Raw genomic sequence first — 11,146 nt, 5'->3', positions numbered from 1 at the left:
ATTGAAAAGAACAACCCCAACCCTTTTCCCCTATCGGACATAAAACAGGTTTGGCATTGACAAGAAAGAAAATGCCTCCAAAGCAATATATTCCTGCCCCCCTGTAAGGCACATTTCACAAAGCACTACACATAGGCCTTTATCCTTCTCCACACCAGTTTAAACAGGCTAAATGCTGTGCTGTCAATGTACTCTGTATTATTTTATTTAAAACAAATAAAGTACAAACATTTCCAACAAAGTGCCCTTAACATAGGTTTATTTGCCAAACACGAGAAAAGGAGGTGGCTGCTCTCTTCTAGGTTACAGTTACAGGCAAGTGTTTTCTTTAAAATGGAAAAACAATGAATAGACTCCTCGGCTCTTCATCTCCCCTCTCCGCACAACTCGTTTGCTGTCCCCACCCTGATCCCATGGTGTTCATCTTAGACTTGGGACAGGGCGGGATTTAGTGAACTCTCCTTGTTAAAACATTGGCAGTACATCAGTAATCTCTAGTTATTTTGGAAAACAAGGGAAACTGGACTGTTATCTTATTGGAAACCACGGCTGCTGAGAAGGCATAACACGTTTAAGCAAAAGTTTCACCCCCTGTTTGCAGTACTCAGATTTTCTGCTTGTGCATTAGAAACCCTACTGATGTGATACTTCTGGTTTTGGTTGTCTGTTGTGTCAGTGGTTTGGTGGCTTTTGGATGGGCATATGAAATATCCATTGTTTTCAGCTAGGCAGGAATACCAGAATTTGAGGAAAAGTTTTGCCCAGAAGACTAGCATATTGTACTTCTGGGTGATGAACGCTTAATTCTGCTGCTGTCAAACATGCTGGTTATTTTCAGTCAACTGATGCTTTATTGTGCCAAGATTCCTACTTCAGGACACTTACAAGCACTCTAAAGGAGCCAAAGAGCAGAAACCAAATAAAAATTGCATTTTAAAGGTCGCTAGAATGTATACGATAGCAACATTAGCTCTTCCCTTTCCTCCTCTATTCATTGGTGAGGCTTCCTTCCTTTGCTCTACAACAGCAGCCTTGATTTGTCATTCAGTAGCTAAATATTGCGTGGCTTTGGTTCATCCTGGTCCGACAGTGCATATCAGATGTTCAGAGGCCCCTTGAGGTTCTCCCTTCCATAGAGAGCAGCCTGTGAACAAGCTGCTCTAAAGCTGCAGTGGTAAATATGGACCATGCAGGAGTGGCTTTACAGCAGCAGAGTGGTTTAGGCACCCTGCCTGGGGAAGTGGGTGACCCCATGTTGCCGAAATACCAACTCTTTGAGCCTACTAACTCGGCTGTATGCAGAGATTCTGGCTGTCTGCAGTGCTTCCATATGATGTCCTGTGCCATTTGCTCATCCTATGAGGCTCACAGCTTCCCCAAGTATCACGCTTTTAAAGCACCAGCTTTAGGATTATAGCTGCTGTGGAATAAGGTTAATGTCTGGGTGACCCCAAAGGAAACATTGGGATGATTAAACCAACAGGTTCAATTCTGTTAGAAGGGAGTATTTCATTTAGACATTCCCCAGGAAAGCTTAAGGAAAAAATCAGTAATACTGACATTTTCCTGGAAAAAAGGGAAAAAGAGTCACTTTACAGAAACCGCAGTCTGTGCTGGAAAAGACTTTAAAGGAAAATTCCTGAGCAGATGTAGCAGAACCCTTCAGGAGCTCACTAATGCTGCAGTGTTTACTAACGCTTAATGGCTTGTCAGTGCTTCCATTTGAAATCCTTTTTGAAGAGTTTTATAACAAAGCCATCAAAAAGTCACTTTGGAATCAAATGGAAATGCGAAGCCTCATCCTGCTTTGGGGGTTTTTCTGGTTGGTTTGTTTTGCTTTGGGGTTTCTGGGTTATTTTAAAAATACATTTAGAAAGACTTTTAAATGCTGTAGAGAGATGGCAAAGAAAAAAGAAAAACAAGTGCCCCTTTGAATCGTTATCCCTGCAATTTTAAGGCCGTGTCATTTAAAAACGCTGGTTTGTTAATTTACTAGCACTTAAGGTTCCATTACTTTCCTGTCCGAAAGGACTTTCTGCTAATAAATGACAGGATATTTCTTCTCCAAATGTTTATTCAAATCAAATCTTTTGGGGGCAAGGGAAAGTGCTGCTCGTGCCAGCAGAGAGACCGAGTGCCCGGAAAGTCTGGGCTGCACTCAGTGCTGGCTGCTTTCTAGTGAGCACAGATTGCTAAACCATGGAGACAGTCCATGTGGGCAAGGATGGGATTAACCCATCACCCTGTGATCTGTTTCTCTGATTTTCAGACCCATCCAACAGTGAGCATTTGCATTCTCATGGGTCCTGATGGCCTTTGTTAAACGCAGCCAACTTGAAGCAAGGGTGTTAGATTATGAGCTGCTGAAATGCGTTTCATTTCATAAAAAGTAAAGCAGAAATTCATACTGCTTGCTAGATCAGGGAAACAGAAAGCTCTGGTGGCACCAAGTGCTTGAACTGGAATATTCCTCCAAACTGTGCATATTTTCCTAAAGCTTTGCTTCTCTTTGCTATGTGCCATCATCAAGAACCTAGAAGAAATGTCGGTCTGTCCTATAGTGTTCTCTCCGTGCCTCAAGGCACACCTCTGTCCCTTGGCTTTCCAGGTTTTGCAGTAATTTAACCAGGCTCTTCCAAGTGTGTCTCAGTAGTGGCGTTGTGAGTGGAGAAGGGATTCTTTTTGCAGACTCCCCACTTATTAGTAATTTCCCCCATAACGTGGAGCAATTTCCAGTTCTGTATGACCAAATCTAACCCACAGTGCCTCCCTTCAGGAGCTGCATCCAGGAGTTCAGGCAGCAGAGAAACACCTGGTTATTCTCTCTTCCAGAATGAGTTCAGAAACTTGCTCCGTTCTAAGTTGGTGTGGGAGCTGGGCTTGTTGATGCTTTTTACCCAGTTCAAAGGGGCTGCTTTTCAGTTCTGCATGCTTCAGAGTCCCCGCTTTAATAAACACGCTGTAACGTATCCCATTGTTTTGACAAGAGGCACCAGTTATGCCGAAATCTTATCCCCGGGATAGCGGAGCAGGTGTTTTCCAGCAAAGCTGCTGGGCTCCCGCATGAGCCGCCCCTTGCACCAGCTGATGAGGAGCCTGATTTCAGACCTGGGCACCACCACTCCTGTCGCGGTAGAGGGTGATGTTTGAACGTATCCAAGGGGAAGCGGAAACCACTGCCTTTGTCTTCCCATGGAGGGGAGTTGAGCAGGTTTTAGGGAAAAGTGGGTGAAATAGGGTTGGTTTATTCTTTTGCTAAATCCTAGTGATAGCCAAGCAATGACTCCTGTGGTGAAGCCTGTTTTAGTAGAGACAGCGCTGTTTGACTGGTGTCAGCAGGAGGTACCATACCCGTATTTCATACCATGAAGTTTTCCTGGGCCGTGGGGTGGCCGCAGTCAGGCTGTAACACGGCATCGGTACGTGCTGGTATTCTACTGGAGTAAACTCGGTTTCACCAAATAAAAGAGTGGTGGACTCCTCTACCTTGGACGCTGTTAAGATTCATCTGGACAGGGTGCTAGAGCACCAGTCTAGGTCATACTTCACCAAGAAAGGTTGGACCAGACAGCCCTTGAAATCCCTTCCAGCTTGGGATTCTGTGATTCTATGAAATGAACTGGGAAGGATGAAGAGCTAAGAGGTCAGGAAGAGCCACTGCAGAGCAGTTAATGAAGCAAGCAGAGAACAACAGCTGATGCGGGCCAGTGCTGGCTGACTTCCCCATTCAGTAGCAGGGACAGTATCTCGGAGCACAGCCTTAGAGGGATATTAAGTTTCAACAAAACAAGCCCAAAGGACATGAGAAGCCAGTGAATACAAGACTGTTCTGATGGCAAAAAATCAGAGTTTGAAAGGAGCCTGGAGCACCTAAAACAATTGAAGGCGCAACTGGGCAGAAGCATTTCTGCTGTGCATGAATAGAAGGAAGAAGCAGCTGAATATCAGGAAACGTTTTCTAACAATGCAGGCTGTTAGGCTTCAGTGGAGCCTCCCGAGAGAAGCAGTAAGAGCCCACATGGGCTGAATAATACAAAACTAGACAAAATCATGGCGTACATATACTGGAAAGAAATCCTTCAGTACAGTGATGGACAGTGAACACAGAGCTTCTGTTCTTAATAACATCTTTGAGTTGCGTTTTTGATACACAGATTTACAAGAGCTCTTGCAAACAAGGAGGCTGTGAGCTTTCTGTGCAGGTTCTCTCCCTGCAAGGCAGGTGGTGGGGAAGGGGCAGAAGGCACACACATCACAGCCCTGCATTTCCCAACAATGCAAAGCAGTTCCTTGGCTATCCCTGTCCCTGGGAAGAAGCCTGTTTTCTTTATTTTCCTAAGAAAACTCCATTAACGCAGGTCCCGCTCCCCATAGAGGGCAGCTGTTTCCCTTAAAAGTGCTTGGAGATTGGTGTCCCCACCACAGCATTCTGGTTCCCTCTTCACATGCAGGAGTTTTTGGGATTGCAGAATTTCAGGTGGGCCACAGATTGGAGGGTGATGCTGGCTGCTTCACAGCCCCATCAGGCTCCCTTCAGCGCTGCACCAGCCTCCCTGGCTTTATCATAGAATGGTTTGCGTTGGAAGAGACCTTAAAGATCATCTAGTGTCACCGACTGAGAATGGAAACATAGCTAAACTAGTAAAATTAATCATGCTCTGTAGCTTCACTGTCTCGGGAGCCTTTTGCAGCATCACAACATACAACAGCATAGCTGTTCGGAGAATGTGAAAGCTCAGAGAATTTATTGGTGAAAGAAGTACGCTAGGATGGATGTCAACCTTCATCAGCATCCAGGCCATTGCAGTACCTAGCAGTTGGTACAGCCTGCAGTTCCCCTTTGCCTTCTCAATGGATATTGAGTATCTTGACCCCAAAGAAGACTGTTTTGAACATGACTACTCCTGCAGTGAGGTGTGTGCCGTTGTGCAGGGCTACCCTGCATGCTGAGGTCCAAAACTTTGTGCTGTCCTTTTCTCCTAGGGATTGTGTTAGTAAAGCGTATTAATGGGGCTAATCTTGCCAAGCCATGTGCTTTTCTGTTGCACAAACTTACAGTTGGACAGTGTTAGGCAAATCAAAGCAGTATTATTCATGTTGCACCACCACTTAACTCCTGCTCTCTACCAGCCCATTGTTGATAGTACTTTGGCATCACGTCAATCTGATTGCAATTAAGCTTTTTACAAAGCATCGTTCAAGGCTGTCTGTCCAGGTTTTGATTGTTCGTGCTCTGAAATGCTCCCCACAATGGATGTGCTGGGGAATATGCTACCAGCTGTGTTGATAATGCCCTCATCTGATAGTTTTGATAATTTTTTGGTGACTCATGGAGGCTATTTTTGTAGTCATTTGTTTGGTTTTCTGACTGAGAAGTGGCTCCTGGGGGGAGAAAAGTACATATTTAATCCCCCGGGGTTATGCATTTTTTTTCCTGAAGCCTTCTTTTATGCACAAAAGACTTTCTGAAGGTTTCTTCTACCAGAGACTCCAAATAAGTACCTGTGTTCGTAATGAAAGTAGGATGGTATCTGTAGAACAGCAGCAAAGAGGAAAGAGTCTGGTACAGATACCAAGGCCTAAGTGTGTTGCCAATACATAAATGTAAAAATAAAGGAGCCTGCATTTCATTTTGGAAATAGGCTGTATTTCCAGCTGAAACTTGCTGCAGAGTGTGCATAATGCAGTTCTGACCGTCTTCTGAGAGGGAGCAAGCAGTTTCTCTCAGCTTGCGAGCAAATGTGGGGACGCAGGAGCATCCAGCCAGTGACTGTCTTATTTTGGGAAGTTCTCTACCCTGGGATCCTCCCTCCTCATGGAGAAAGTGGTTTGATAGGTTTAAACCTGGAAGATTTATTTTCCATAACATTCTTTAATCCTCTTCTGTCTCAGGACATTACTTTTGCATTTGAGGTGGGAAAAGTGGTGTCCTCTGAATGAGCTCAATGTGCAGGAATTAGGCTGGTCTAGTGATTATTTCACGTCAGTTTATAGAGAATACAGAAACTTTCTTTCTCTGTGCTCTGCCATCCTCCCCTGCTTGCCGTCCACCTAACCTAGAAACAGTAGGAAAAAGAGATTTCTTCAGCGTTTCACCGTTTGACCTAGTGCAGGATTTACCTTGTCCTGCCTTTCCCCAGAATTTCTTGTTTCTCTTCATTTTGCCATAGACCATTCCATTTTACTTCATCAGTCTATCAACTGCTGTTTGCATCTGCTAAAGCAACATAAAATAAACATAAAATATAACATAAAGCAACATAAAATAAATCAGGTATGAAAATACAACCATTGGCCAATTTCCTTTTATTTGAAGCTAAAGGCAACTTGCAGTAATTTAGTGCGAGTTGAGCGTATCAAGGTTTTCCTGACGTGAGGGAAGATCCCTGCTCCGTTTGATTGAAAAGGCTCGTGTACAGAGGGACAGGACCCATCTCCTACCTGAGAGCACACGTATCTCCTTGGAAGCCTGTAATGAAGCATTTCCTTGCAGGTGGCCCCAAAACACCTCAAAAGTGCCCATCAGGGAGCTCTCACTAACCCATCCTGATGCATCAGGACCTGATCTCCTTCCTACAAACTCTCCCTTTTTCCAGGACCATAACAGCTTATAGCAGACATTCGGCATCCACTGCGAGTCCAGCCTGAGGTTACAGGTTAGTCCCAAAGCTTCTAGTTTACAACCCAAATTTCATGACGAAACTAACACTGAACAAACATGGTGGAAGGCGTACTGTGTCACCAGGTGTCCTCTAGAAAGTTGAATTGAACCAGTTTTTCATGGAGTCACCTGGAAAGAAGTTATTAATGGGCCAAAAACACTCCTGAGTGGTAGCTTCCACCAGCAAGGAGGCAATGGCAAATACCTAATTACATATACCAGTTACATATTGGTCAGGACTTGACTGAACAGTGTGTCACTGATGCAGGGCAAACTCTGCAGTGTGTGAGAAGTACAGCTGAGCCCAAAGTACAGAGTTTTGAACCGAACTTTCCTGCAGTTTCGGGAGCTCAGGGCACGCATCCCAGCACGAGCCACCTTGGAAATGGTATCTCCAGTGCTGTGATTTGAAATACAGAGGGGTGCTTTGAGCAGATCACAGCAGATGGCCTCTGTTGGCTTGCTTGGAGTGCCCAAGGAGGGCTGCGGAGAGGCTCAGGGTGTGACACCTGGACGCTGCTCAATTGCTATCAACAGGCTGTGGTACAGGGAGCGCAGATGTCGTGTTCTAGCCCCTGCCGTGCTCTGAGGTCTGAAGGTGCAGCAACAGCAGTGCCTCAGGCTGCCTGTCATGATGAATATTTCCATTTCTGGTACAAGGCTGCATGGGGCACTTCAGCTCGAGTAGAGAATTTGTTCCAATTTCTGGGGTACATTTGCAGCTCTCAGCTGCTCATCACATGCAAAGACCCAGTGCCCAAGTCACACAGTGACCAAGACTTGGTGGTCCTTTTAGAGGAGATGGGTGTTTCTGCAGTGCTAATCAGGTTGATGAAAAACCACCATGATAAATGAATACAGAAAATAAACTGAATAAAAGCTGCTTTTCTAAAAGATAGGTTTACTCCTGGAGGAGGAGGAGCTTGGAGAGGCAGCTTACCATGCCAGGGGAAAGGCTACCCTGTCTAGAAGCTCTGTAGATAAGAATGGAAATCCTTGTATAACATTTCCCTTTGTTATCAGAGGGGAAGAAACACTTTTTAAAGCATTGTTTTTACAGAGGAAAACAACACCAACAGGGCAATGACTTTTTGCTTCTTCTACATTTTGTCTGTTGACTCGTGAGGGCCTTCCATGCTGAGACTGCAAGCCACCCTCTACCGCTGTCCCTTTGCCCATCTCTGCCCATCTGGGTTTGGTCAGTTCCTGTTGCAGCAAGGAGAAAATTTTGCTTTCATGCTCTCCTCCACCCCTGGCCTGAGCCTACCTTCCTGCCTGGGTCTGGCACCACATCCTCATGCCCCAGCCGTTCCTTTCCATGGCCATGCCCATCTCCCATGCTCTTCCATCTGCTCCCAGGGCACCATGTCCCTTGCTTCACTGAATGCACCCTGTGCACAGGCGAGGCTGGTGCTATTTGTCAATAACTCAATGTCAGCTAATCTGTTCCCTTAGTGCTCTGTACTGGTGCCCTGCTGGGCCTGGATCAGGACAGGGTTCACACCAGGCTGCATCCCTCCTTCCATAAGATGTTCGGAATTTTGACTAAAGTTTTCTTGCCGCTCAGTGCCCTGGGATTTAGTTGTCAAAGTTCCAGAGCCCTTGTGAAGCCAGCTGCTCCTCTGAGGTTTAGCCATATTCAGGTGATGCCTTCCCTACTGGTTTTATACATTAGCTGGTACCACAACAACAGAGACTGCATGTAAAACTTGGGAAGGCTGAAGGGCGTCTGGATTTGAATTTGCAGGTTTGATTTTTCCTTTGTCCAAAAGCCATTTCTAATGTGGGGTTTGTCAGATTAAAAATTCAAACAGCGTTCTCGTCCAAATGACATCCTGACAGCTTGCGCTCATGCGGAGATGTAAAATTCCCTTTCCCAGTGACCAGAGCTGCTGCCGCCGGCCCGAGCTCTCACGGGAGCATGAGGCACCACAGCCCCATTGCAAAGCTCTCCATGAAACACAAGACCTCACTCAGAATTCGTGGAGCTCCTATTTTATCGTCACTAAGTGAACCGAGGACAAATGTATTTCCTGCCACCAGGAGCAAAACACAGGGCTTACTCCCCGGTTTATGTCTTTCCTCCTTTATTGTCCTTTTACTGTGGAAGAGGATTTACTTAAAAGAAAGATTTTATTTAACATTTAATGATGAGTGTTATTGACTGAAGCAAACAGAGCAAAGCAAATAAACCCCTGTCGTTTTACATAGTCTGGAAGTCCTTCCTCAGGGTTGCTAAGTAGTCCCTTGCTTGTTGCAGTGTAATTACACTAATTAGTAGCCATCATGGACTCCTCCAAGGGAAACTGGCTGTGAAATGGGGTAAGATGGGTTGCTTTTTTGTTTATAATAGCACCTGAGCAGCTGCTCCCTGAGCTACATCAGCACCGGCTGCCCTTGGGTGAGGTGCTGTGGGCTTGAGCAGTATTTCATCCATCCTGTCCCCATCGCTGCCCTTGTCAGAGCCACAGATTTGATGTTCAGCAAAAAGAAAGCTGGGAAGATTTTCATTGATTTCAGCTAGGTAACGACATGGCCACAGACAGTGGGTTTGCTTAATTCTTTATTAATAAGGCTTTTGTTAATGCTATGAAACCAAGAAGATTCCCAATAGCCCAGTTCCAGACTCCTTCCCCCCTGGGCCTGTCTCTGCACTGCCTGTCTTAAAGAGGGCTGGGAATGTCAGAGACCAGAGCACTCCATGGGCTACAAGAGGCCGTGGTACCCAGTTTTACTGCAATATATGTTCAGAGTAGGACAACATGTTGAGGCCACAGAGATGCATTGACCCACAGTGAGCGCAGTGTCCGTGGGCTCTCCCTGTTCCTAGGGCAGAGGCACCTCTCCTCTCCAGCAAATGGCCATTTTGAGCTCTGGGCTGCCATCACAGCTCTGCCTGTTCAGGAATTTAGCTGCTTGCACAGTAAAGGCTGAGAGGAGAGGCTGTGCCACCAGCAATGTTACCCTGTCCCAGCAGCAGCAGCCCTGACAGCCTCCGCGTATCCTTCAGCACAGGACAATCCTTTCCTTATGCATCACCTCTGTACGGGCATACCCCTACCCATTTCATTGCAGATGTCATGTTTTGCCTAAAAAGGCTGGACCAGATGATCCTTGAGGTCCCTTCTAACCTGGGATTCTGCGATTCTGTGATTCAGACAAACTTCATGTGCAAGGCAAAAAGCCTGATCTTCCCTCCCTCCCTCCCTCTTCGGTAGGCTTGCTGCGTGTGATTTCCCTGCTCGCAGTGAAGTTGCTTTTGCTGCGCGGTGGTGAGCTGGGCTGCAAGGCAGACCCCAGCCCTCAGGACAGGCAGTTCTTCTGCAGGAGCTGCAGGTACAATTTCTTTGTAGGACTGGAAAACAATGAGTGTTCAATCAGGCCAACATCTTCTATCAGGCTCTCAGGTCTGCGCCAGGGGGGGATCCAGCTCCAGCTGCACGGTGCTGTGATTCAGGGCAGGAAGCACAAAACAGCACACCCAAAGGGAAGCACCGGAGGAATTCACGGGGACAGAAAGCAATTAAATGGCCTGGAACGTGTCCAGGGCCTTGGGGTTGTCACCCCATCTCCTCCATAACTTTGACAGCTACATGTGGCCTGGGTCTCTGTGCTCTGTCTCCTCTGAGAGGTGCTGTGCAGGGCAGTGGGACCGGAGTGGTGTGAAGTGGCTCCTCGGTGTTGGCTTCAGACCACTTTGAGAGCTCTTGCTGTGGCAGTGCCATGGCTGGGCTCCAGTGGAGCGTGTGATATATGTATATACTCCTGTGAATTTGAAGCGACCTCTCGGACCATTACTAGGGGATGCTATATTTGTCCTAATGCTGACACATCTTTAAATAGCACAGTTACATTACAAAGTCTCTGTTTAAGGACTTTACCACTGTCACTTTCACTGAGTGTGGTTCGTTCAAAGCAGTTTGAAAAGGAGCAGAGCCTCCCTAAGCGCTGCTTTGATCCCACTAACATTTTTCTGACGAGCAATAGTTGCCAGAGGCTCTCCCTTCTCTGTCAGTCGTTGTTACACCTCTTCTGTAAACATTTTGTCCCCTCTTTGTGTTTTCTTTCACTTTCCCAAACCACCTCTCCTACACCTTCCAAATGCTGAACTGCTTTTAAACTCCTCATCGCCCCCCTTCTTCATCACAGCTGTTTGGCAGACACTGCCCTTGACTGCCAAGCACACGGTTCTCCACCTTGGAGTAATGACTTATTTCTAAGTGCTGGAGAAAGGAAGACTCTGGGGACACCTTACTGTGGTCTTTCAGGACTTAAAAAGGAGCTGTAAGAAAGATGGAGAAAGACTTTCAATGGGGCCTGTTGCGATAAGATGAGGGGTAACAGTTTTAAAGGAAAAGAGGTGAGATTCAGGCTGGATGTGAGGAAAAAATTCTTTACAATGAGGGTGGTAAAATACTGGCACAGGATGCTCAGAGAGGTGGTGAGTGCGCCATCTCTGGAGACATTCAAGGCCGGGCTGGATGT

This window comes from Lathamus discolor, chromosome 9 (assembly GCF_037157495.1).
Source record: "Lathamus discolor isolate bLatDis1 chromosome 9, bLatDis1.hap1, whole genome shotgun sequence".
In the NCBI taxonomy this organism is placed as follows: Eukaryota; Metazoa; Chordata; class Aves; order Psittaciformes; family Psittacidae; genus Lathamus; species Lathamus discolor.
This window is presented reverse-complemented; position numbering follows the sequence as displayed.